Source organism: Ambystoma mexicanum, chromosome 3q (assembly GCF_040938575.1).
Source record: "Ambystoma mexicanum isolate Mex_15411 chromosome 3q, UKY_AmexF1_1, whole genome shotgun sequence".
Classification (NCBI taxonomy): domain Eukaryota; kingdom Metazoa; phylum Chordata; class Amphibia; order Caudata; family Ambystomatidae; genus Ambystoma; species Ambystoma mexicanum.
The window spans coordinates 35,645,821-35,664,775 of record NC_090926.1 but is presented as its reverse complement, the minus strand read 5'-3'; the positions used below and the strand labels follow the sequence as shown (position 1 = coordinate 35,664,775).

Sequence of the window (18,955 nt, the reverse complement as noted above, 5' to 3'; positions counted from 1 at the left end):
TCAGGAGAAGAGGGGAACAGGCGTACACCCTTCACAGCTGTGACACCCACTTACCATGAAAAGGAATTAGTACTGTCAGGTTGACAAACACACTTACTAGTAGAAAGTAGAATTGACTGTGATCACCTTGACACCAGTGCAGCAGTGACACGCCGTGCCGGACACTGTGGCTTGGACGGAACCTTTGAAGGGAGCTAGTGGACATATGCAGTGACACCCAGTGGCCAGTCACAGTATTGCATTGTTTGAGGCTGTGAAAGGAAAATACACTTGTGCAGTAACTTTCAGCTCCAGTGACCGTATAGCACAGGCTGATATACTGCACGGAGACTGAGCTAGTGCAGACAGGACTCGAAGCGCCCTGTCCCAGTTTGGTTTTAGTTGTGGTCATGTGGGTGGGCGGCGGTGGCAAAAGGTGACACCCAGCGCCCAGAGAGAGTATTGCATTACATGAGCTATTGATGGGACAAGACAAAGACAGCATAGAAACCCAGCGTTGACAATATTGCGTTGGTTGAAGTCTTATAGGTAGGTGACATGGTTCAATTAAAGCCATGGCTGCCCAAATATGTCAATGTTGCATCGGGTACAAACGCTGCTGCCTTGTGGTTGATGATAGGAGTGGAATCAAAGTCAGTGCATTGAGGATACAGGCACCTTTCCCTTCATTTACATTTTTTGCCAATTGATATTGACTGAAGCTGGACCATGGTCGATTTCACAAAAGTATCTTTTAAATTGTTTTAAGTACCAAGGAGCTGATTATTATTTCTCGTTTTATTGGTGCATCCACACCCGAAGGCTTGGCTGTGCTGCTAGTTTATGATGTATCTATTTTTTGGGATTTCGTAGAGCACGAACTTGTGGGATGTTGAGGGTCTTAAAACTAAATGATGTTTAAGTGCTAACCATAAGGTTTGATATAACATGTTCTTTGTCATTTGATTAGTCATGCATCTGCATGTAAGACACTCTTCATTGGTGACAGTCTGTTGTTTTGGGCTGGCTGCCAGGAGCGTATTACCACCCACCTGGTGTGCTTGATAGGTTTTTTTGTATGTAGCATCGACAGTTGGGTTTTCATGGCTATTTGAGTCTTGAAGGCGAGGTCATGATTGGTGGCTGTACTGGAGAATTGGAGGTAAGAAGTCGAAGTGCTGCATCTGAGAGTGCCATTGTTGGACCCATAGTTATGTTTTGTTGCCTTGCAATGAGGATGAACTCTGTTTGAGCTGGGTTGAGCATTAGGTAGGCGCTTGCATGTGCGACTTTCCTTGAATCAGTCAATGCCCGCCATTATTTCGAATTTCAGTGTTATGTAATACGAAACCCTTCTAGATCATTTAAACACCACACACAGGTTTCTTATCACTAGCAGTTGGAACCGTGAAGAATAGAAATGAACATAGAAGTTAGCCCCCCGGAGGGAACTGGAAGCTATTATGTCTTTTCCTGAAGGTTAGGTGGTCGTTGATAGATCTAATTTACCTAGTGAGCTTGTGCCGTTAGATTGCTGCCTGAATTGAGACCACGCTAGTATTAATTTCGGGACAGATTATTCTCAGAACAATGCCCAATTTCTCGTTCTACAGCAAACCTGCCATGCAGATGCCAGGCAGTAAACTGCTCACCATTTTGCACTTTGTGTACCATACAACAGTGTCTTAAAATCCTCTCATCCTGTCACTGGCAAACTTTGTAGGACAAGAATGGCTGGAGAGATCTGCTCTCTTCTATCAATTTGAAGCACATTTTAACTTAGCTAGAGCTATATATATATAGTATTACAGTTTGTTTTTCAAAACTCGAAAATGGGCGTCGACACAGGACGTGCCAGTAATACTATCCCTAATGTGACGTCCACTGTACTCAAGATCCCTCACGCGTCTAGGATCCAGAGATTGTTTTTTTCCGCCATACTGGTCGGAAGCATTTTGCGGAGCCCCCTGGCCTTAGCCATACTTTTGATAAAATATTTAAAATATTAATCTATTGACATCCTTCCCCACCCCAACGTCAAACTTCGACACTCGACGCCGGCTGGAGAAGAAATCGACCGTCGGCTGCTGCACAACGGATTTGGGCCTCGGAAGGCCTCTGGCCTGGGCCCGGGCCTTGGAAGGCCTCTGGCCTCGGCCCTGCAAGTAGGGAGAGTGGGGGGTTGTACATACTCTACACTCTTGGTATATAGGTACACCTTATACATTTCCTACACTTAACAGCCTGCTGCCTCAAGGTGCGTATGGAGGGTACCCCTTTTCAATTCTGCCCCAAGTGCAATCGCAAATACCCTTGGGTCGACAGGCACGCCACGTGCAATCTCTGCTTGCCGAGGGACCACCCCGAAGCGAACTGCAGAGCGTGTAGGTTTAAACCTAAGACACTTAAGGACCGTTCAACGAAGCGTTCGGCCCATCACGCCAGGCAGGCGGCCATGGCAGCGGAGGGCGCCTTCAGCGACGGCAGCGACGCAGTACTTTCGGACGGCGAGGGCATTACGGCGTCGAAAGACAGCCGAGCACAGGTCCCCTACCTCGGACGGTCGTCCGGCAGGGCGGCTATGGGGAAGACCCCCGGCGACACAAGCGCTTCACACACTACACACACTAAACACACGAAGTCCAACCGAGACTCGACGACGTCGAGTTCTCGGAAAGAGGCACAAACAGAACGGTCCGATTCGGTGTCCTCTGGGCGCTCTCAATCAAGATCGCCGCATGACTCCAGGCAATCATCCACTCTTGCCAAGAGTGCCTCGCTCCCTAGGCTAACAGAAGTTCGATCGTCGGAAGACGAAGACGACTTCCACCCCCAGGCCGCGGTCCAGGAGTCGGAGCCCGCAGTCAAAATCAGCGAGGCCCCACGCTCGAAGGTCAGGGACCCTTCCCCCGATCCTCGATGCCAGGCGTCGAAAACATCCGGAGCCACTAAAGTACAGGGAAAACATTTTTCCACTCACGGGGAGGGGGGAAAACAGCAGAAGAAGCAGCCTTTGCACTCTTCCACACCTGTGAAACACACCACTCCCCCTAAACAGACAGACAAGACCACGTCTGCTGATATGTCTAAGACCAGCAAATCTACTCAAGATAAATCCCATAAACTTGCTGAGAGAGTCCTTCCCAGTTCCAGAAAATGGTCGAGTGAAGACATAGATAGGGTCATGTCAAGGATGTCGTCTTTGGCTGATTTTTATGATAAAAATCCAGAGCATTTCCTCTCGTATGATCCACAAGGGGCGACACCCTCAGGCTCTACTGATCCTATCCCCCTGAGTAAAAAGCCCCGGTTTGATACACCGATAAGGTCAGACCCCTTCGAGGTACAACCTTACTCTAGACCATACTCACTGTATCAAGGAGAGGCTTCCTTTGGTGAGGACCAAGACTTTGGCATAGTAGAAGAGCAAACCGGGACGGGCTACTATGGGGATGATGAGGACCAGGAAGAAGAAGAGGAAGACCCAGAAACATACAGAGTAGATTCCCCGGTAGAGAACGAAGCCCCGGTTACCGACTCCCCGGTCGATAACCAACCCCTCCTAAACGAGGTTCTCGCACGCGCAGCAGAACATTTCCATATTGACACCCACGGTGTCCAGGAGGAGAGGGACTTCGCAGAAGAGTTAGTGGGAGAAAGGAGGCCTGTTGCCCAGACCATCCCTATCCTTAAGTCCATTCAGCGAAGAATAGACCCGTCCCTGGTGAACCCGAACCTCACCAGAGCAGTCAATCCCAGGGTTGAAAAACTTTTCAGGGCGGCCCATTCTGACCCCCTCTATATAAGAGGACATCTGAAGCCAGACTCCCTAGTTGTCACCAACACTCGTAAAAGGGCTGGAACACCCTTGTCATCGTCCGAAGCTCCTCCCGACAAGGAGAGCTAACAAATATATGGTTTCGGCAGGAAAGTAGCCTCAACGTCCGCCTATCAAGCAAGGATTGCAAACTCCACCACCCTGTTGGCCAGCAACAACTGCCATCAGTGGGAAGAAGTCGCGGCACTCATACCCTCTGCTCCTGAACCTTTAAAGGGCCAGTTAGCTCGAATTTCCGCAGAGGATAGAGCCGTGTTTGGTTGCATTTTGAAAGCAACCTTCGACGCCACGGACAACACAGGCAGATTGATAGCAGAAGGCACTGTTATCAAAAGACATGCGTGGTTACGGCAGTCTGGTTTTAAGGCAGAAACCCAGGCATCATTGTTGGACAAACCGGTGGAAACCGATCTGTTGTTTGGTAAGGCAGTCGAAGACGCACTGAAGAATGCCAAGGACGAATACGAAACACTCAAGTCCCTTGGCCAGTTAACCAATAAACCCCCTAACCAAAGAGGGAATAGTAATTTTCGTCGCCCACGCGGCCAAAATTCCCAGAGAGGATCTAACTATTCCCAGGAGCAGGGTACACAGTGGAACAACAACCAACAGTCTACCCAGGGTTACGGCAGGGGTAATAGGAGAGGTCGTGGTAAAGGCAGAGGCAGCCCCAGCAAGGGAGGCGGCACGCCTCCACCAAAGCAGTGACGCTCAGTTCAGGGTCCCTTCTCACGCAACCCACGCATTTCCAACTTCACCTAGGCTTGGGAAGGGATCACATCAGACAGATGGGTGCTGTCAACAGTATCCACAGGATATTGTATAGAGCTACTGCAGCGTCCCCGGAACCATCCTCCACGACAAAGAGTACACTCTTTAGAACATCAGAAGATTCTCCTCGAGGAGATCGCCATTCTGCTAGAAAAGGACGCGATAGAACTCGTCCCGGGACACCAGGTAAACAAGGGTATTTATTCAACTTACTTCCTTGTGCCAAAAAAAGATTTGACAATGCGCCCAGTATTGGACTTACGGCCTGCCAACAAGTATGTCAAGCCCCAAAAGTTTCGTATGACCACGTTACAAGAAGTAATCCCCCTCCTAAAAAAGGGGGATTACATGGCAACCTTGGATATGAAAGATGCTTATTTTCATATTTCCATGTTCCCAGCGCACAGAAAGTATTTGCGCTTCAAGGTGGACAGTCGACACTACCAATTCAAGGTACTGCCCTTCGGGATAGCTTCGGCACCAAGGGTATTCACCAAGGTACTGGCGGTGGCGGCTGCACACCAAAGGACTATCGACCTCCTCCATGAGTTAGGCTTCTCAATCAACGAGAAAAAGTCAAGCCTGGTGCCAAGCACCTCCAAACAATTCCTAGGAGCAATCCTAGATACTCAAGAGGGGTTGACCTTTCCTTCAGAAGAAAGAATTCGGAATATACTACTGCAAATTCCGCATTATCAGTCCGGTCAACAAATAACGGTACGCAAAACAATGCGTTTACTGGGCATGATGGCGTCATGTATTTACCTGTTCCCCCACGCGCGCCTGCGCATGCGTCCCATGCAGAAATGGTTGGCGAAACAGTGGTCTCAGGCAAGTGGTCAGTGGGACGATCTAGTGGTCGTTTCGCCAACACTGGTACAAAGCCTTCACTGGTGGACAAGAGAGAATCTCGCACAGGGGAAACCCTTTTACGACCCCGAAGTACAGGCAGTAGTCACTACAGATGCATGTCTGACGGGGTGTGGAGCTCACCATCTCCACCACATAGCTCAGGGTCTCTGGTCTCACTCAGTGGCCAAGAACCACATCAACCTGCTAGAGCTTCTGGCAGTATTCAGAGCGCTTCATGCGTTCGAGCCCCACCTACTTAACCTGTCAGTGCAAATCCGGACGGACAGCACAACAGCCATGTTCTACCTGAACAAGCAAGGAGGGACTCGCTCGCCAAATCTGTCCAAGCTTGCCCAGAAAATCTGGATATGGGCACTCAGACGGAACATCTTCCTGTCATCACAACATGTTCCAGGGGAGCTCGATTCCCTAGCGGATGCTCTGAGCAGAGACTCCCTCCCAGAGGAACACAAATGGGTTCTACACAGAGAGGTCGTAGAAGATATCTTCTCTCAGTGGGGTTTCCCCACTATAGACTTATTCGCCACAAGCGAAAACAGACAATGCCCAGGATTTGCATCCAGGTTCCCCCAACCAGACTCCCAGGTGAACGCCCTGTGGATGAACTGGTCAGGGATGTTTGCGTACGCTTTTCCACCAACTCCTCTCATCAGGAAAGTGGTGAACAAGATGAACAGGGAATCGATGACGCTCGTCCTAGTTGCTCCCATGTGGGCAAGACCACCGTGGTTCCCACACCTACGCAGGATGGCGGTGTGCGAACCCATCAAACCTCCAGCCTGGTACAACCTACTGTCCCAGCACAAAGGTCAAACAGTGCACCAACAACCCAACTCAATGAACCTGGCAGCATGGCTCCTGAGGTCATAGAGTTTGGACATCTCAATTTGCCACAGAGGTATATGAACATCCTAAAGGAATCTAGGAAACCAAACACAAGGCACTGTTACTTTGACAAGTGGAAGAGGTTCGTTATCTGGTGCCGAGTAAACAAATCAACCCGGTTGATTGCACTCCTTCCACTATTGTTACATACATGCTCCATCTGCTAGATGCAGGATTGGTTTTTAACTCACTGAAAGTACACCTGGCAGCCCTGTCGGCTTACACCACTTCCCATAGCAAGGTTTCGTGGTGGAAAGTACCAGTAGTTAAAGCCTTCATGGAAGGAGTAAAGAGACTTCACCCTCCTATTTCAAACCCACCACCAGGGTGGGACCTTAATGTGGTGCTAGCCAAGCTCATGGGCCCCCCTTTCGAACCCATGCATAAAAGCAGTCTCAAACACCTGACTTATAAAACGGCCTTCTTAGTAGCTATTACTTCTATAAGAAGGGTCAGTGAAATTCAGGCTCTGTCAGTGCAGGATCCCTTCTTTACTGTCCATAAAGACAAACTGGTTTTACGCACACACCCTAGGTTCTCACTTAAATTTATATCAAAATTCCATGTAAACCAGTCCATCGAGCTTCCGGCTTTCTTCCAGGACCCTTAAAGCTCGGCTGAGGTGAAACTAGACACCCTAGATGTGCGTAGGGCGGTCCTCTACTATGTAAATAAAACCAGACCGCTAAGAAAAACAGATCAACTGTTTGTCTCCGTAGCTACAGGCAGAGAGGGGGATCGCGTCTCTAAAGGTGCCATCTCGAAGTGGATTATTAACTGTATCCAGCTGTGTTACTCACTCTCTGAAAGAACTCTGCCTTTCACGCCAAGAGCCCACTCTACTAGAGGCATTGGGGCCACTCTGGCTTTCATTGCAAATGTACCCCTTGACACCATTTGCAAAACAGCTACTTGGAGCTCTATTCACACTTTTACTCAGCATTACTGCATTGACACCCATTCCAAGGCAGATACACAAGTGGGACAAGCGGTTCTAAGACACTTATTTGCTCATGACCCTTCTCACATCCCACTTCCTTCTTCGGGTACTGCTCGCTAATCTATGCACAGCATGTGATCTAAGCAGATTCCACAAGCCTCAGAAGGGATACATTACTCACCGTAATCGTATTTCTGATGCTTGTATCTGCTTAGATTCACATGCAACCCACCCTTCCTCCCCTCTGAGAGAAGGCGCATGATTGCTTGAAGTCTTACCTTTCTGTCTATCTGCTTGGATTATCTGTACTCACGCTACTCCTCATGCTACCGCATGTCAGAAAAAATACAATCTGAGGATCCTAGACGCGTGAGGGATCTTGGGTACAGCGAACGTCACACTAGGGATAGGGATAGTATTACTGGCACGCCCTGTGTCGACGCCCATTTTCGAGTTTCGAAAAACAAACTGTAATACTCTGCAGCTTCCACTAGATGTCGGCCTATGCACAGCATGTGAATCTAAGCAGATACAAGCATCAGAAATACGATGAAGGCATCAGAAAGACATGAAGGCTTTGATCAATGCTTCAATGCTAAAAACTGTATGATCTTCAGAGTCCACTGCTGGAAGAAGCCATTTTTTTCTGACTACTAATGTGACTACTCAGGGGGAACCATTTGTCCATAGTGGATTTTCAATGGGTTTCTGCACCTATGGTGGTGAATATTCCTCCCCAGGGTTCCAGGTAACTGTTAATGACGGAGGATGGAATTGTGTGGGTCTCCTCCAGTGACTGGGATATTGCAAACTATATGACCAATGTTAAAGGCGGCATTAACTATGTTTGTAAAATAGTAAGAGCTACCCCAGAGTGGGATTACATGATGTTTAATGGAATGGCAACTTCTTTGTATTTTGTCAAGGTCCTGCTTAAAGAGGGCTTGTTGAAAGTGCACCACTCAAGTGTGTCATGGAGGAGTAGAGAGTTTTGCGATGTTGATATTTTGAAAGATTGTCGGAGTTGAACAGATGTTTAATGACATTATATTTCATGGTGAAATGTGGGATTCAGGGTTCTGGTGTGAGGTTTATGCTTTTCTTCACTGCTTTGCACAGAGTTGTGCTCCTTTTTGATGCATCAGTATGCAGCAAAGGCCTATGAGAAATTCAGGAATGTTGGACACATAGGGAGTCTCTAGCACTCCTATCATCGCCTGACTCCTCTCAGCACCCATCCACATGCCTGACCTCATGGGTTGCTTTCTACCAGAGCCCGAAAAAAGAAAAAGTGTCTGTAAAGTGCACACCTACTCTTGAAAGTATAGTGTTAAAAAAATGGTAGGGGTCCACAACCTAAGTGCAGAGGAAGTTCAAACAACCCTGGCACTAGGTAGCAATAAAAAACAATAGCAATGTGTCCTAAACATTAGGACTCCCTACTCTGCACTGGACGGGAGTCTTAATGTTTAGGACACCATTGCTATTCTACCAGAGCCTGGCCAGCCCTGCTCAGCCTTATTTCGACAAAGGCACATACACATTCTAACCCTACTCTTTCACCTCCAAAACTCTGGACTTCGGTCCCCGAGGGCGTTCCCACCAGCCGCGCACTGAGACTATAATAATGGCAAAAGGCGCTATATAAATTACAACTACAATACAATACAATGTTTATCATTGAATTATATTATGTGGCCTTGTTTCTGATGATGAGTTTTAATCTTGGGAGAGAGAGGGTTTACAGCTCAGCAACACTGGCCTGTTATTGGGTTTTGCACCATGTTTTTTTTCATTGCAGATTGTTTGCTACATGTCAATTCCTTTGTATACCAAAGAAGTGAGGGATTCAGCTTAGAAGAGTGTATCGTTAGCAGGCATGTGTTTCTGCAATCACATTAAGGGTATGCTTGAGGTTACGAGTGTGTTTATATTGACTTCAGGTTGGGTTGTGGTTGTGAACAGTGTGAGGAGATCCTGTTTCAGTGCATCAACGAGGAAGTTCTTGAAGAAGTCTTATGAATAACTGGTGGGCTTAGATTGGGCTTGTTTGCTAAGTCGAGTAATTAGGGTGTTGAAGGAGACTGTTTCATGATTGGTCCAGTCTAGTGGTATTGGGGAAAGGTATTCGGTGGAGTTGCTGTAATAATGAGGTCCACTGAGTTTCTTTTACCACAAGACCAGTTTAGGGTTGTCTGTTGTTAAGAGAGTGGTGGAGATAGATGAGAGCTTATTTTTCTTTTCGGGTTGCAACCTGCTAGGTAGAATGAGATGTCCCAGAAAGATGTTAGATTGGTTGTTGGCGGTGGATGAGGTCAGTGATTTTATCAATGAAGGTGTGTTTATTGCTAGTGGGCCAGGTGAAGGTGTTTATCCTACATGCCATACTGGGTTTATCCTACATGCCATACTGGGGAATTAGCTTGGAAAGGATTTCAAAGGAGGAGAATAGTGTTGATTACAAAGCTGTGCAAGACCAAGAGGTCTTCTGGATCACTGGGAGGCCACCCCTGCTCTTCTAAGATCAGTAAGTATGTCGGATGCCATAGTCAGTGGGGTTGAAGATAGCAAAGATGTGTGTGGGAGTCCTTGAATGAATGGGTGCCTGTCTTGTAGTGGTGCGTTCAGATGCACCCACCCTACCTATGTCACCAAAAGACAAAGAGGGATTTGGAATTGGAGAAAATGTGCCAGAATACAAACCTGTGGTTCAGTTGGGCGAACTCCACAGCCATTTAGCAAGATGTAATATACTGATGTGTAATCAGCGGCAGATATTCACAGGCCTCATGCATGGATTCGGTTTTTCCTTTACCACGAGAGGGCCGCCAACACAAATGGGCCCCCGTTCAAGAGGAACAAAAGTACAATTTGAGGAAAGAATCATAAAACAAACCGAATCCCATGGCTTCCCACAGCTCTCTGAAGTATCTTGTATCCATCCTGCATAGTCCAAAACACTAAATACATAAAATAGATAACTGGCCTGCTAACATAAATTGAAAGTAAAAAACAAAATCCTCCACAGGATCTGCAGCATGAAAAGGAATTAGTAATGTCAGGTTGACAAACACATTAAATAAGTATTACAAGTTGAATATATAACTTGGAGGGCTCTCAGTTGCATTGATTCATGAAAGAGAGGACCTGGACGAAACTTCTAAAGCTGGCTTTTCAGTGCAGTCCTAGACCATGGATGTGCATCAGGGCCTCATGATGCTGAATACGTAGGGGATGCCAGGCCACACAGACTGCCCTCTGATGTCCTTCCTACAGCAATTAGGTTCATGCTATAGTTGTGACGTCCTGAGGGGAGAGGTGAATTGGACAAAATACCAAACACAAGATATCTTCTTGCACATAAGATATCTTGCAAGACACAAGAGGACGCTCGGTTAGAAGCTTTCTCTCCTACTTCTTTCTTGTGTTCGCTAGTCAGATGTTGGATGATTTACCTGCAATTATCCGCTAAGTGCCTGGAGGGATAGAACCTTTGGAGTCCCTTCAGGTTTAGCATCTTGTTGTTTAGACTGCGGCAAAGACTTTGCTAGTAGCCCTCTTCCTCTTTTCTTTGTGTTTCTCTTTAGTATTTTCTGGCTTGTATCTTGAAGTTGCCTTTTTTCTAACGTGTTGTTTTCTTTTTTTTCTTCTTATCCCTTAATCTAAATAACGTTTCTGAAACTATCTACAACTGTTGTTGACTTCCTGCTTGACTTTTCTCTTTTAGTTCTTTTTTTCCCTGCTCACTATACAATGTGGAAATCCAACAGTAGTATTTATTTTCAGAATTTTTAATAATTTATTCTAGTCTGCCGGGCAACTCTATCTCAGGAGCTTCCTAGGCATTGTCTTCGATGTTTCAAGCAAAGGTGACGAGAGGGGGTAGCATCGCACAATTTCCAGGTTCGTTGCTTCTGTGCGCACACACCCCAGAGCAGCTGCTCTGTCACGGCCGTAGGCCGTTGGCGGTTGTGGAAGGGATGGAGGTTGGGCCGCCATTAGACCGCTCCACCACGTTTTTCTGTACGTGCGGTTAGCGGTCTAGTGTTCAAGTTGGCCGCCCGCCGCTTCCTATTTACTTTCAGCGGCGGTGCGGCTCGGCGCGTTGCAACGTTTGTATTTTCTCCGTTGCGCTGCGCTCGTATTCCTCCCAGTTTGTTCCCCTCCATTCTTTCGCTTGGTATTCTTCATTTGTTTATCCCCTTCTGGTCTTCCCCTTCTGCTTTCTCTTTCTTCATTTCCCTTTGGCATTTATATACATTTTTTCCTCCATATATTTTTTCTTCCTGGTATCCTCCGCAGTTGGGCTGTATTTGGATCCCTATAGAGCCTTCATTCCGGTCCTTCGTGCCAGTCTCATCACCTCCTTGGACACTTCTGGGGCAGCTCTTCAACAACATCCAGCATACCTGCCAGGGGTTTTTTCTGCTACGGCTTTTTCCCCTGTTGGCTGTCACGGAGAGGGGTCACGGTGAGCCCCAGTCTCGGGGTCACGGTGGCTTCTTTCCGAGGCAGACCATATCTGCACGAGAAGAAAAAGCCTACTTCCCAAAGGCCCCAGAGAAGGAAGTTGGAGCAACCCTCGACACCAGGTGAGGAGGTGGAGGAGGGGTCGGGGGAACTATTCAATTCCAACCTTGAAGATAGTAGTACCGCAAGCCAACCATCCAGCTTTGACATGCTCTGAGAAGATCCTGCGTAAGTTGGAGAGCTGTGGCTCAGGTCTGACTCTGCACGTGCCAGGGAGTTGCGGCCCAGGCTGACCCTGCGTGGGTCGAGAGTCTGGCATTACCCGAGGGCTCAGCTTGCCCCCCCCTTAGTACTAAAGTTCCTTATCAAAACACTGGTAATATCACTGATTGCGCCACTTCAGGGCATAATCCTAGTAAGGAGCAAGACTGAGTTATTCCCCTTTGGACATCCCTGAGCTCCAAAGGTGAGTGTTTGATATTGTAATGTTTGCAGCACTCCCACCACAAAATCCAGAACCTGTCCCATGTCTGGTGAGCATCGCAGGTAAACGGAAAGGCCCAACTAGGCCCTGATAGTTTTGTGACATAACTCTTTCCGCACATAAGATTCCAGGCTCTCCCCTCCACCTTAAGTTGAGAAAGACCCTCTCTCTTGCAAGACCATTTGATTAAGGGAGTTCTTGGAATGTGTGACTAAGAAACCCCCACCCCACTCTGTTACCACCCTGCCGAACCTCCTGGGTACCCTGACAATTTGGCAGGACATTCATGCTCCTCTTATGTAACTTTAGCCTGTTGGTTCCAGAAAGAAGTAGGGTCAATAGCTTCCTGCTTTCTGGTAGCCAAGTTGGTAGCCAAGCCAGAAAGATTCAGGTTGAGGTCACTGAATCTACTTTCCTGCTATAACATGGGCATGTATAAGGATGCAAAAGTCTTCACAGAACTATACTCGATGGGCCTTTCACACCCCCTGCCCTCCAGGTCCCATCATCCTGACTGCAATGTTCTATCCGAGCAAGCAGGGACTTAGCCCAGTCTGTAATCTGTCCAGCTTTGACACCTGCCCATAAATTAGCAGGACTCTGGTACACCTGAATATCTCCGTCACACCCTTTTATCAGTTATCCCTAAAGTCACCCACAAGAATAGACGCAACAGCCTTTGTGAAATGTCCCAGTTGACCTGAAGATAGTGGGACAAGTGCTTCACCGATCTCCTGCTCTCGGCATAGGGCAAAGTCTTTCATCTTGTACAGGAAGACCTCTTCTAGAGAGAATGGATTCTCTGCCCCATCTCACAAATTTCTGGAATTGAACCCTTGCTTCCCTAATTTACAGCCACCCAAAACTGTGCTGAACATCTTACCACAAGCAATCAAACATCCTTCTAGCAGGAAGTAGTAAATTAGCACATAGGTTGGTTTTGGGCACTAGAGGAAACAAATTCCCACGTGCTCCCCCTCCCCAGCCGTAACTTGATTTGACAGATTACAGAGTGATAACTTTGAGTATTCAAAGTTTGCATACAGCATTTGCCTTTGGGAATATCCGAAATGCTTTTCTCCCAATATGTGCATCTGTCCGCCAACACTACAAACGGACCCCCTGCTACCCTTTTAACTACATCTTTTATCCATCCGATAATAAAGATTTTCCAGAACAACTTCCTTAGAAAGTCTTAATTCTATTAAAGACACAGAGGCAAGCATTATGCTTCTCTTCCTTTATTCTTTTACCATAGAAAGAGCTCAGCAGCAAGTTTTTAATGCACCCAAAAAACTAGATGCAGACATCTATACACACTCAGGGTGCAGAAAAACAATAACAACCTTAAACTGAAAAGTAACATTACACAATTTCCAGTCCACAGTGAACAGTCACTGAAAATAAGAAAACTCCATTTCCCAACAAGCTAGGTCCAAGTTAATGGAAGGTCACTAAAGATGTGACACCAGTCCTCCAATAACAGTAGGTAAACCCCTCCAAATAGGTCCCAGTAGTGAAACTCCTCTTTCGAGGCTTCCAACTTAGAACCAAAGCAAGAAGAAGAACATAACAGTTGTAGTTGTCGGCAGTGCACGTCCGCGGAGATCCAAGGCCCTTCAAGTAGCCTTATCCGAAGTCACTAGGAAAGGACAAGAAAGAATCAAGGGTTACGTGTTGTATATATCAACCCTATTCAGTATACGAGGGAGGGAAAGAGAACAAAATCCCATTAGGCAAACCATACATGGCAAGTGATACAATAAATTAATCTCCTGCATAAGACATAGCGCAACTGCATGCAAGCGCGATACATGCCCTGTATTTCTCTAGTCGGGCGGGATAATACTTGCCTCTGAGTCTTTAATAGAATTAAGACTTTCTAAGGAAATTGTTCTGGAAAATCTTTATTCTATGTCAAGACCGGAGGCTCACATTATGCTGGTTAAAAGCTTACTTACCAGTACGGATGAAGGTTGCTCTACCGGCTTCAGGTAGAATTGTTTAAAAATAGACTCGCCTGCCCCGTCGGCCATCCTCATGATGTCCTCCAAACGGAATCCAACTTAAAATGCCTTGGAGGCCATGGCGCCTCTTACTGAGTGAGCGCCAAAAAGGTGAGTATCAATTCCTGCCTGTGCGAGCGTCCAGTGTACCAAGCGTGCCAGCATTGGCGCAGAAACCGCGTTATGTGGCTTGCAAAGTGCTATACAAAGTTGTCCGGTAGGAGAGTGCCTGAGAGGCGCAGTCACCTCCTCGTAGACCTTCAAGCACTTGATGAGTTCAGAGCTTAAGCTGTTCTGTAAAGGCAGGGTATGAGATAACTCTAGAGTTGCATTTGGTTCGCCTGGTTATGTGAAAGACTATGCGGTCAAGCGTAAAGAATCTGCCTGCCAGGTTGAGCGCTCTGACATCAGAGACTCTTCTGCAGGATACCAAACATAGTAGCGTAGTAAGCTTACCGGAGAGGGCAGTGCGAGATAACTCCTCATTATGAGGCCAGGAAAGAAAAAGATTCAGTACTCTGTTAACGTCCCACAGCGTGTCGTAGCCGGACGGAGGTGGTACTGATAAGCGGATGCCCTTAAGCAGCCTGCACACTAGGTGATGTTCACCTGCTGGTAAGCCCTCAACAAGGTCGTGACCAGCTGAAATTGCGGAGCGGTAAGCGTTAACAGTCCTATAGGCAATGCCTCGCTCTACCAGTGAAGCTAGAAAGTTCAAAATGTCCTCTATAGGTGCTGAAACCGGATGGAGCCCTCGGTCCAAACACCAGCATGTCCAGGTGTTCCAGGAGTTAGAATACCTCTTGTAGGTAGCGGGGGCCAAGCTCTCTTCGATAAGGCTGACTGCCTTGAGAGAGAGATGCCTCGGACTCTCCATCTTGACCTGAAATCCTCCAGGCCGCCAGAACTGAGGAGAAGGGGGTGGCGTTGGCCCGTCGGACCCGCTAGGAGATCTGGAGACTGGGGTAGGATTGAAAAATCAGAGGAAAGTTCCAGAAGAACTGGATACCAGGTCTGAGATGCCCAGACTGGGGCTATGAGGACAAGCTCTGTCTGCTCCTGACGGGCCTTCGCCAGGGTCCTCGCTATCATGGTGAAGGTGGAACAGCGCAAAGAGTTCCCCCGGTCCACCGCTGTAGGAATGCATCCGTCGCTGCGGCTGCTGAATCCGGTCTCCAGCTGTAAAATTCTGGAAGTTGGGTGTTGAGGCGGGAGGCAAAGAGATTCTTGCACATAGGGCCCCATATTTGTTGAAGCCGGTAGAAGACCTCTCTGTTGAGTCTCCAATCAATGTAGTCGGTGGAGTGGCGGGAGTGCCAATCCGCGACCACGTTTCTGAGGCCTGGAAGATATTCCGCTGTGACGGAAATGTGATGTTCCAGGCAGAAGTGCCAAAAATCCTTGGCTAGTTCCGCTAGCGGCCTTGACTTGGTGCCACCCAGATGATTGATGTATCTTACTGCAGAAATGTTGTCCATCTTGAGTAAAATACAGCAACTCACTCTGTCTCTGGCAAAAGATCGCACAGCGAAGGAGCCTGCTAGGAGTTCCAGGCAATTTATGTGCATGTCCAGTTCCTGAGAGGTTTATTAACTGAAGGGAAAGCCCTAGAGGCGAAACCTGAGGCTGAAGTATACAATATATCACAAAGAGAGTAGCCGCCAGACAAAGTTAGAACATACTGCCACTTCTGTATGTTGCTATTTAGAACAAGATGACCGTGGTGTTTTATAAATCAGTGGTGGTCCATCCTTATAGTCTAATCTTGATCCCTTAGGCCTTAAGACTACGTGCAAATTAATGTGTACATATATACGTAGTCTTGTTGAACAAAGCTTTTTTGTTGTACATTGGTTTTATTACATAAAGCTTCTAGTACCGGATATGCAACAATCAAGGTAAAACATCTCAGTACATTTGTAAATGGGCAGACCTAATTAGAGCATGTGTCTCAAATATGTTCTGCATCAATACATTTCAAAGACATAAACTACAACAAAATATTACTCGCATTAAGTTTAACAATATCATAAAAAGAATATAAAGAAGTGAAAAAATGAAAAAAAAGGTGAATACATTTCCAACAATTTAGAAAATGGAACACAAGAGTAGACTGCAACAAGCCAATCTATCAGGCACTGGTTCCTAGTGCAAGGGCATATAATGGGGGAGATGAAGAAAACACTTGTCCTTCTAGAGTCCAAACAAGCCCCATATGCTATATGTTTGTCTGTGATCTATTGGTGACCAGTCCTCGGTCTACGTCGGGAACATAGAATTCCCAGGAGTGTAAACAGGACGAGCAAAGGTAAGGCTTGGTCCTAGGACGGTTCGGCTTCCAGATGTGGTGCCTTCTTCTGGGCCATAGGATTGTGGCTCCCTTGAACTTGGGTCCGGGGGGATCGTGAGGTAGAGTGACGGGTCAATCTAGTCGAGCCGTGTTCGGTCAGCATGGACCTTAGTGTGATCCAGCAATGTTGTGTAATAAGCTGGGAGAAAAGCAGCCAGGGTGCATCTGCAAAATAGTGGCAGCAATGTTCTGTAATAAGCTGGGAGTAAAGCAGCCATGGTGCATCTAGTTGACAGTAGCCGGTGGGAGAGCCTTGAAAGGTAAGGGACTGTAGGCCAGGAGCACTGAATGCATGTGTGCCCCCAGGGGCCAATTCTGGACTGGAGGCAGAGAGCCAGTAGTAGCTGGTTGCCGAGGGCAGCGTAGTGAGCAGTCCTCTTAAGGTGTAGCAAGGATACGAGGGCTTTCTCGAGTAGGAATATTGGAGCAATGCAGAACAGGACCAAGTTCATCCAGTGGCCACTGAACCGCATCTCGCTCCCCAGACAGAGCGGCTGGCGTCTGACTCTATTATTATGTCCGGGGTGGACCCAAAGATTGCCCGGCCATTCCAGGCCTCCATATGCGTGAGCCACCAGATGAGTTCTCTCCTTGCCTGTGTCGATAGAGTCAGATGTTGAGAGTAAGAAAGGTTGCATCTGAGATGTTGCTCTTTCAGCCTCTGTAATTCCCGGTAATGGAGGGGGCCGGGAAATATTGCCTGTATGGATGAGGACAACAGGCCTATGATCCTCACCAATTCCCGGAGGGAGATGGCATTCCTCCTTAGAAGCCTGCGAATATCCCGACGCATGGTGTGTATCTTGGCGGTAGGTAGACGGAGTTGTGAGGTTTGTGTGTCCACAATGAATTCCAGAAATTCTAGGTTCCTGAAAGGAATGAGCGCCGATTTCTCCCAATTGATGAGAAACCCCAGGTTGTGCAAGAGATCTATGGCGAGGCAGGCTTGTTGTTGCACCAGAGCCTGGGATTGAGCCAATAGGATGATGTTGTCCAGGTATATAATTAGTCTGACATCTTTTCCTCTGAGATGAGCTACGACTGGCCGTAGGAGTTTGGTAAATGCCAATGGGGCCGAAGGGCAAGCTCGTACATTCCCAGTCCTTACCCTGCCAAGTAAACCTGCCAATTAAACCTGAGATAACTCACGTGTGCCTGATGGATGGGTACTGCCAGATAGGCATCCTTGAGGCCTAGGCGAATCAGCCAGTCGCTCAGGATGTCTGAGCATGTGAATACCCTCCATTTTGAAATGGCGGTATATTACGAAGTCGTTCAAAGCCTTGAGATTTATTACTGGACTTACTTTTTGTTTTCTGCAAACCAGAAATATGGGGCTGAAAAAACCGCCTGGGCTTGAGCACGGGCATATGCCCCGCTTCTGCTGGAGCTGCAGCACCTCGTCGTCTAGTGCTGCTTTGTCCTCGTCGGACATAACTATGTGCGCGGGGCGATAAGCTTGGAAGGGCTGAGCGAAAAACTCTAGGCGCAAACCTCGCGCTGCATTTCAAATCCATGCATCCCCCTAATAAGGAGTCCCAAGCCTGCGCATATAGAGCTATTCACCCCCCCTATGGGTGACTGTGGCGCGGGCGCTCTTACGGTTGCACTGACCTGTAGGATGTTGGGCAGGCTATCAGGCTGCTCTCCTCCAGCCGCGTCCTCTTCCTTGTCCCACCGGAAGGGAAGAGGGTTTCTAAACGAACTTGCCAGGAATTGTGCTGGTCTCTTGCATGTTGTGGTCTCCTGTCAAAAGAGTATTGGCCGTAGGAGCGACCCCTGCCTCGTCCGAGCCGGTAGAAAATTTTGGATGCAAATACTCTCTTAATGGAGGCTTGAGCCTTGTCCAAGGCAGTGAAGGTACCAACAAACTTCGACATTTCTTTGACGAAGGGGTCCCCGAATAAAAGGCCCTGAGCTGCTGGCCAAGACTCTGTGTCTGCCAGATCCCCCTTTTTAGGATCAATCTTGAGAAGAATGCTCTTTCTACGTTCGTAGAAATGGCACAGTTGGCATTCCCTAACATGCAGTGTGCTCTTTGGGACCAACCAGTGAGAATAGAAGGGTCATTGGATTGCTCGTGTCAATGGCCTCTTTGGCTAGATCCATGATTTTTGCCAGGGGTCCCGTGATGTCAAGGACCTTGTCTTGACATGAACGGCAGGCACGGGCGATACCTTTCATTAGATCCTTAACGTTCTTCCCTTGGAAGGTGATCATTTTGGTGTCCAACTCCAGGGTCAAAGTCACTTTGCCGGGAATCTCAGGCCCAGGACACTTGGAACAGAGCTTGGATCTGACATCTTTTTCTAGTGGCCGTCGCAGGCTGGCCTTAATATATGCAGTTGCCCTAGATGAC

At 47.6% G+C, this 18,955-nt stretch overlaps 1 protein-coding gene across 2 annotated transcripts in view; it reads left to right on the top strand.

The window, feature by feature from the left end:
• Positions 1-18,955, top strand: part of CIMIP4 (ciliary microtubule inner protein 4) — a 960,512-nt gene that overhangs the window by 883,670 nt on the left and 57,887 nt on the right. The gene's annotated exons all lie outside the window — the stretch shown is intronic.